This window comes from Tenrec ecaudatus, chromosome 7 (genome assembly GCF_050624435.1).
Source record: "Tenrec ecaudatus isolate mTenEca1 chromosome 7, mTenEca1.hap1, whole genome shotgun sequence".
Taxonomy (NCBI): Eukaryota; Metazoa; Chordata; class Mammalia; order Afrosoricida; family Tenrecidae; genus Tenrec; species Tenrec ecaudatus.
The window spans coordinates 121,167,086-121,175,217 of NC_134536.1; the positions used below are offsets into that span (position 1 = coordinate 121,167,086).

General features: G+C 41.0%; 1 non-coding gene across 1 annotated transcript; it reads left to right on the top strand.

Moving 5' to 3' along the window:
• Nucleotides 1-6,383: 6,383 nt before the first annotated feature.
• Nucleotides 6,384-6,545, top strand: LOC142453846 (U1 spliceosomal RNA). The gene has a single exon (XR_012785430.1). It is a non-coding gene; the product is annotated as a U1 spliceosomal RNA (small nuclear RNA).
• The last annotated feature ends 1,587 nt before the right edge of the window (nt 6,546-8,132 follow it).

An 8,132-nucleotide genomic window follows, 5' to 3' on the forward strand; every position in this document is an offset into this window, starting at 1 on the left:
CTGACTCCTTGCCCAGGATATCGATTGAATAAGGCTGCGCCCCTTACTCTTCGGAAGCCATGCCGTATTCCTTTACTCTCTGTGCACAACTGTCTCCTGACCCAGCTACAAGGTCCATATGAGCACAATAAAGTGCTCGGGAATTCCCATTCTTCTCAGTGTTATCCATAGTTGGTTAGGATCCTCATAGTCCTATGCTTTTGCATAGTCAACAAAACACAAACACTTGTTTTTCTAAAGCTCTTTGCTTTTCGCCAAGATCCATGTGATATCAGCAATGAGATTCCTGGTTCCACATCCTCTTCTGAGTCCGGCCTGAACTTGTGGAAGTTCCCTGCCCGTGTTCTGTTGCAAATGTTGGATGGTCGTCAGTAAAATTTTACTTGCTTGTGATATCATTCATACTGTTCTACACTTTTAGCATTATGTTGAGTCATTTTTCCTTGGAATGGATACAAATATGGATATCCTCTAGTCAGTTGGCTAAGAAGCTGTCTTCCAAAAATTCTTGGCAAGAACAGTGTGTTACTCTGGGTACATCAGAGAAACAAATCCACAGAAACTCATGCCTAAGAGAGAGTTTTATATAAAGGGTAAGTGCACAAGAAAACATCCCAACCCAGTGCTGCCCAAGCCCACAAGTCCAACATTAACCCATATGTCCGATACCAATCCATAAAGTCCTCCTCCTTCTCACAAAACGCACACTATGACGTCGACTGCAGGAGGAAAGTCGAATCAGTGAATGTATAAGCATCTCAGCACTGGCAGGGGTCTCCACACAGCTGCTCCAGCACCTAGGGCTGCATAGCGTAGGTCCATATGGCTTCTCCTTGGGGATGTATTTCAGGAAGTGAGCCTTGCCAGCTGAAGCAGGGAACTGACTCAGGCAGCTACACCCTGGTCTCGACGATCACTAAGCAAGAGACCTAAGAACTCCAAAGGCGAGGCTCACTGAGTCATTTATACTTCCACCCTTCCATTAACCCCACATGCGTTTATCGGTGACGTTGGCACAATAAACTAACTACCTCAAACAGTAAGTGCCTCCAGTGCTTTATCAGCTTGTTGAGACATTTCTATTGGTATTTCATCTATTCCTGGAGACATTTTGGCTAAAGCTTCAAGTGGAGCCTGGACTTCTTCCTTAGGCACCATTGGTTCTTGCTCAGATGCTACTTCTGGAAATAGTTGATTGAGGCCCTTTCTCTTGTTTTATACAGTGACTTTGCGTATTCGTCCCATCTTCTTCTGATGTTTTCCACATTATTTAATATTTTGTCCATAGAATCTTTCAGTATCATCACTCAAGATGAATTTTTTCTGGAGTACTTTGTTTCAGAGATGCTGGGCCTGTTCTTCCTTTTTGGTTTTCTAACTCTGGGACTTTGCATAGTTCATTATAACATTTCACTTTGACTTCTTGAGCTGTCCTTTCATTATTCTGTCCAGTTCTTTGATGTCACCATTTCTTCCATTTCCCTTAGCTGCTTCTACTACAATTAAGAGCAAGTTCCAGAGTCTATACTGACATCTTTTCTTTATTTTCTGTCTTTTTAATACCAGAATCTTTTCCTCCAGCTCATCAGGTCTTCTATCATTAGAGATCAGTGTGTCAAATCTGTTCTTGAGATGTTCTCAAAATTTGGGTGGCATAGACTCAAGGTTGTATTTTGGCTCTCGTGGACTTGTTTTCATTTTCTTCAACTTGAACTTTGCAGTTGATGATCTATTCCACAGTCGTCCCCTGGCCTCATATTAGCTGCTGATATTGAGCCTCCATCATGTTTTCCTGCAGATGTAGTCAATTAATTTCTTTGTATTCCATCTGGAGAAGTTCATGTGTATATTCACTATTTATGTTTTTGAAAAAGGCATTTGTCATAATGAAGTCTTGATGTTGCAGAATTCTACCATGTGACCTCCAGCTTCATTTTTGACATTAAGACCATATTTCTAATCATTGTTCTTTCTTTGTTTCTAACTTTTGCATTTCAGGTGCCAATACTTATCAACGCATTTTGATTGCACGTTTGATCAATGGTAGACTGAAGTCATTGTAGAATTCTTCCATTTCTGCACCGTTAGCCTGAGAGGTTGCTGTGTAAACTTGAATAGTGAATGTATTGATTGGATTTCCTTGTATTTGGATAGATATCATTCTATCACACACAGCATGGTACTTCAAGATAGATCTTGAAATATACTTTTTGATAAAGAATGTAATACCATTCCTCCTGATTGTGTTACTTCCAGCATTAGTAAACAATATTATTTTCTGATTCAAAATGACCAATGCCAGTCTTTTTCAGCTCACTATTGCCTAGAATATTGATCTGTATGCATTTCCTTTTTTATAACTCAATTTCCTAGATTCATACATTGTGCATTCCAAGTTCCAAATATTAATTGATGCTGCGGTTGTTTATTTTCATTTTGAGACGTGCCCCCTCAGCAAATGAAGGTCCTGAAGGCTTAACTCCATCTATATAATTATGGTCAACTCTACTTTGAGAAGACGGCTCTTTCTAGTCATATATTAAGTGCCTTCCAAGGGGTTCGCCTTTTGCCACACAATCTGACAATGACATATTCTTTCATGAGGTTTTCAACATATGACTTTGTTTTGATGTTATCCGAGGTTTTCCATGGTTAATTCCTCCACAGGGGACAGCCTATTTCTTCTTCATAGTTCTCCTCCTGGAAGCGGTGCTGAAACTGGTTCACTTTGGGTGACCCTGTTGACATGTGAAGTAACAGTGGCATAGTTTCCAACATCACAGCCACACACAAGTCACCACAGTACAACAAATTGTCATTCACGTTTGGATGGGCTGCTCAATGTAGATCCCATTACGGGGTTAATTACATCCTGGGGAATTACTAGGTCTTAACTACCAAATCAGTAGCCACAGTGGCATAGCGGATTATGAACTGAGCTCTTACCCATAAGGTCGGCAGTTGGAACACACCAGTTGTTCTATGGGAGAAAAATGAAGCTGTGCTCCTGCAGGGGTTTAAAGTCTTGGAAACCCAAAAGAAGCAGTACCACTCTGTCCTACAGGTTCAGTATGAGTTGGAACAGACATTATGGGAGTAAATTTGAGTTTTAGCTACCAAGACACGGAAAATCTTGGCCTACCTAAGTTTACACAAAACCCATCACACTATCAACTAAAAAAGTACCTTGGAATAGGCAAATCAACTGTGGGCCAAACCTGCAAGTAACAGAGCAGCCTGGCAATGACGTTTTAGGAAGGACACTTGGCTTACTGCTGTAAAAATTACAACATGAATAACAGGTGGGTCCTAAGCAAAGAGTGAACAAAAAAATGGGCGGTGCTTTGGGTGATGCATCCCTAGGTGGTCTTTTTAAGCTAGAACAGAGTGACTGAAAGACCCTGACTTAGGCCAGCAATAGGGTTCATCCCACCTCTGAAAGGGAGGACTGTTTCCTATCCCTAAATGCACCATTAAATTTTTCTACCAGTGAGGGTCTTTTAACTATAATTTTTGAGCTTTCAAAATAGCTGGAAGACACTAGGCATTAGTTATTTACTAAAAAATTCTATTAAGAAGCCCATTCGTGTAAGGCAAAAGTATTTGATACAACTATTTTTAAAAAGAAACAAGAAACAATTCTTGAAATTTGTTAATTCTATCATCTACTACTTCATAAATAGATTTCTCTCTCCACTGGAGGGATTCCCAGTCAATGCCCTAGATGCACAGATCAGGCAGCAGTGGCTTGCTGTGATTCTGTCCCAGGCTCAGCAGAGCTTCCAGATTAACATTAGATAGACAGACCTGAGACACAACGTGTCAGAACTGACTAGTGAAACAGATAAATCAGAACAGCCCGAGTCTGCCAGTCCTGGGTTTGCCATGAGTTGGGACTGGCTTGACAGCAGTTAAGAACCATAACTCCAAAACCCACTGCCCCTTGGTGGTACAAAAATTTAATGGGCTTGCCTTCTAACAGAAGATCTTGATTATACCCAGAGGTACCTCAGAAGAAAGACCTGGCAGTCCATGGAAAAATCAACCATTGAAAATTCATCCATCCTAAATTGTATCTTGACACAGCTGGAGTTGCCACGAGTCAGCGGTGACAGTGATTAATTTGATTTTGTGGTTTGTTTGGTGTCTGGGTTGGTCTTAGGTGCTTGAAGCTGCGTAAGTGAGAATTGCCTAACTCTCATGGGAAGAGGGGTAATTTCCAGCAAGCCTTTTTTCTGAACGCCAAAGTAAGGATTTCTTTAATCATTGCTATTTTCCAATATCACGGGGTCCAGGGAAAATTCATTATCAACCGTAATTATGGAAACAGGAATATGAATATGAGTGTCTTCAAAATATTTTCAATGCACATGGAGGCAATACAAGTTTCAGGTTGCAATAAATTACATCATCTATGGAAGGCCTCAGAAGACATCAACATAACCCAAATCTTTAAAAAATATAGAAACTTTTCATAACATCACAAAAGGAAACCATGAGTATGTAAGGAAAAAATTAAATTTGGCTTAATCAAAGCTGACTCAGTTTCCACCATACATTTTAAGTATCCTTAATTAATTTATATCCCCACCCACAAAGCATGTGATACTAGCCTTTCTGATAATAGAACATCTGTTTACTGGGACAGGGAAACAACCCTTCATTTAACAGGGGATATGGTCTGCTTTTTCTCACAGCAAAATTTGCCTTAGGGTTTACTCTTAGTTAATTGTATCTAAATATTACCTGACATCCATTCTAGGGTGTGAGCAAAACTTCCCTCCAGGGCACATACTCTGTGGGAAATTTAAAATTTCCATTATGAGAGTCAAGACAATGAAATACTTTTGGAAATGTGGCTATCACAGTCGTCAATAGAGCCTGGTAAGGGCACAGTGACAGATACATGCACCAGCGGACCAGAATGAAGAACTCAGAAGTAAATCCATCCATTTACAGACAGCGGAGGGAGCCCTGGTGTGTATAGATTGAGCTGTTAACCACAAGGTCAGCAGTTCTAAACTACTGGCTGCTCCTCAGGGAAAAGATGAAGCTTTCTATTCCTGCTCAGTTACAGTCACAGAAACACACAGTTCTACCCTGTCTTAGAGTCGGAATTGATTAAATGGCAGTGGATTTATTTTGTTTTGTTTTGATGGACAGCTGATCTTTGACAAAGGAGTGAAATAAAGTAAGTGGAGAAGGAATATCCACTTTAGTAAATGGAGGGGGCAAAACTAGACATCAATTTCTAGAAAATTGTCACAGGGTCTATATCACAAACCCTATAAAAACCCACCTCAAAAAAAAACCCCACCTCAAACAACAACAAAACCAACTCAAGATGAATCAAAGAACTAAATGTAAGACCTAAAACTTAAAAGAAAAAAGAAAACAAGGGTGATGGGGAACAGGGCACTAATATATCCATGGGGAGGATATTGTTTATGTCTCCACAGGAAAGGGAGAGAGGGACCGGACCCTATTCCAGAGCGCCAAGCCTGGAGGGCAATACACTGGCATGGAGCAACAAATCAGCAGAGAGGATGATGGGACTGGGTTGAAGCCAAGCTATGTTGACCCCATCCCCAGAAGAAGGCAATGCAGAGGACAACAATGAAGATATAGCCTGGGGAGAGAACTATGAGGAAGAGAGAGAGAGAGGGAGAGAGAGAGGGCCTCATCATGTTCCACCACGCCCCAGGGATGAAATCCCTTCTCAGAGCAGCCAGTGCATAGAGAGGACCATAGAGCCAGCCCCACCATGAGACTTGACGCTCCCTCACTGACCCATAGTGCTACAGGGGACCTCACTAGAGACATTGTGTGGAAGTGTACCTGGTCTGTCCCATGCACTGTGGGGTGAAGTGCAAAGGGAGTGCAACTGGGCAGCAATGGGAACGAAGTTACTAAGTCGGCAAGGAATCCTGAAAGACTTTTGACTTGAAAGACAGGGCTTGGTACATCATCAGACTTCAGACTTGACTGGAAAACATATATAGGGGTCAGCAACAGACCTGGAACTATCCATTGTTTGTTTGTTTTTCTTCTTTCTCTTGTTCTGTTTTGTTTGCTTTTATTTTTCTTTAGCCCTGTGTCTGTCTATCTATGTAAGATAGGCAGAATGAACAATCCCAAGGAGAAAATACAGGACTGGTGGTTCTTGGGGGACATGGGAGGAAAGGGGGTAGGAAGGAGGAATGGGGAGCCAACAAACGCAGAGACAAGGAACCATGAGATCTAACATTAATGGTGAGCAGAGCATATTTGTAATACTGGGTGGAGCTTGATCAAAAGCAATGTATCGGAGAGGAAATACTGAGAGGTGAATAGAGGGTGAGCATAAGAGTGGCATAGGAGGAAGGTGAAAGAAATAGGAGGCAATACTTACCTGACAGGGGATTTACCATGATCACGAAGTTGGTTTTCCCAGGGCGAGGCTTATCCGTTGCACTCCGGATGTGCTGACCCCTGCGATTTCCCCAAAGGTGGGAAACTTGACTGCATAATTTGTGGTAGTGAGAGACTGTGTTTGCCTTCTCCCCGGAAAAAAAGAAAGAAAGAAATAGGAGGCAAAAGTTATTTATGGAGGTATAGTTATAGGCATATATATGTATAAATATATTAATTTATAATGAAAGGGATAGAGGCCAATGTACATATATTTATATGATAAGTATTAAGATAGTAGATACACATTGAGCTACTTCTCAAGACCTCTCTTAATCCAAGAACTCTTTGTTCTGATAACCTGGCCCTCGTTGATACTCACCTTCCCGACATGATTGATCTTTGAAGACAAAATGTGGTGAAGAGAGTGAGTGGTGCCCAGCAGGCAAAAGATAGATAGAGCATCTGGGATCTTAAAGGCTTGAAGTCAAACAAGCACCCATCCAGCAGGGAAGTAAATAAACCCACATGGAGGAAGCACACCAGCCTGTGTGATCATGAATTATCGAAGGGATCAGGCATCAGGTATCAAAAGATCCAGAACAAACCATATCGATGTGAAAGACGGGGGTTGGAGTGGAGACTCAAAGCCCATCTGTAGAAATTGGATATTCCCCCCACAGAAGGGGTATAAGGAAGAGATGATTCAACCAAGGTGCAGTATAGCACCAACAAACCGCACATCATTCCTCTAGTTCCTGAATACTTCCTCTCCACCGCCAACACCCCCTCCTCCCCAACTACCACGACCCAGTTCTAATTTAAAAATCTGGCTAGACCAGAGAATGCACAGCTAAGAACTCTGGACACATGGAATTCAGGAAAGATTAAGCCTTCATGAACAGTAATGGGAGTAGCAATATCTTGAGGGTAAGGGGATGGTCAGGGAGGGGGAAGGGTGAGAAAGGGGGAATCCACCACAAGATTGGATTATAACCCCTCCCCAAGGGGTTGAATAACATAATATATAATTGATCAAGGATACCTGGGAGCAGGAAAGAGGAGCTTACACGAAGGGCTCAAGTAGAAAAAGTTTCAGAAATGATGGTGGCAACATATGTACAAATATGCTTAATAAAATTGATGTATGGAATGTTAAAAGAGCTGTAAGATCCCCCAATAAAATGATAGAAAAACAAAAAAACCCATAAAACTATAAAGCTCATCAAAGAAAAATATAGGGACCAATGTAAAGTTCCTAGTATATAACATAAGCACATTATTAAAAAACTAAAAATTAAGCAGCAGAAGAGAAATTGGATCTCCCAAAATTAGATATTTAGGGGCATTACAATTTTACTTAGAGTAAGAATGAAATACACCGATTGGGGGGGGGGGTGGGATTGGCAAGTTATACGGAGGAAAAATATCATGCATGTTTTTTCTTTTATTTCTGGAAACTGGACTTTTATAGTGAGATTGAATTGCAAATTAAAAGAGATTATATGCCTGTGTTCAAGAACTAAATAATATGTAACTTTTCATGCTACAGTTTCTAATTCCTCACAGGTAGTTATGTTGTCCATAGGGAAACTCATTCAATCAGGACCGTTTTTGATTTGGTCCTCTGTGTGAGAACTGAGCCCATCTGTACCAACACAATCAACAGTTTGTTCCAGAAATGTTTGCTCAGGAAGATAAGTAAATGCATTCACTGTTTGCTTTAGGAGATTCTTGTATAC